This window comes from Penaeus monodon, chromosome 25 (assembly GCF_015228065.2).
Source record: "Penaeus monodon isolate SGIC_2016 chromosome 25, NSTDA_Pmon_1, whole genome shotgun sequence".
Taxonomy (NCBI): Eukaryota; Metazoa; Arthropoda; class Malacostraca; order Decapoda; family Penaeidae; genus Penaeus; species Penaeus monodon.
In genome coordinates this window covers 35763069-35763879 of record NC_051410.1, presented here as the reverse complement: position 1 = coordinate 35763879, position 811 = coordinate 35763069, and the positions used below count along the sequence as shown (strand labels likewise).

Below are 811 nucleotides of genomic sequence, written 5' to 3'. Positions count from 1 at the left end.
GTGCCATGATTATATCCACTGATGTTTCAGTTGAGAAGACTTAACCATATAGTCCTTCGTCTAATTAAATTCTAACTCAAATAGTAAATTAATGTGTCAGTTCAGTGATTTCCTCCTTGTGGGAAGGTTTATTGGTGGGAAATCCTAGCAAAAGCTACTGCAAACGTCACTGAAGAGGCAAGAGGTGATGAGCATGCAATGGCCATAAGGACCTTCTACCTTAAGCGAATTTGTTATACTTTCTCCGTGAGTCGCCTTCAGCCTTCTTCTACGTGTTAAAGAACTCGTGCGTAGTTTGTTCTCATTCCACGGGTGCCTCTTTACCTCGTGGACTTTGTTTGGCCATGCGAACCTTAGGATCGTGTTTTTCAATTAGGATCTGGTATTTTTACTGAGGATCATGTATATTTACTTAGGATTTGTGCTTTAAAAAAAGAAAGAAAAAAATTGGGCAGTATTACCTAGGTAGAATATCGAAGAGTATGTAAACCGGTTAATTTTCATCTGAGGCTAATCCTCCTTACGGAATTTCCGATGTCTTAGAGAATCTACCATAAGCACACGCACTAACTTGGAACTCAAATGTACCCATTAAACGTTATTCAGCTCCCTATCATTATTCAGATTCATGTATGCTATTATTTACAACCATTTCCTTCACTATAAATGTTGCAATGTGGCGAGTGTTTCATTTCACCCTTTAAAAAACAATGATTTGACTTACAGTTAAAGAAATATGACAAATACATACTTTGCGTGTACAATACAGGCAATTCTTCAGAAAAAAACGACATAGGGTATACAGGTCAAG

The 811-nt window shown here is 37.5% G+C and overlaps 1 protein-coding gene across 1 annotated transcript in view; it reads left to right on the top strand.

The window, feature by feature from the left end:
• The window catches only part of LOC119589193 (histidine-rich glycoprotein-like), a gene marked incomplete in the record, with an annotated part of 8058 nt that overhangs the window by 1201 nt on the left and 6046 nt on the right, over nucleotides 1-811 (top strand).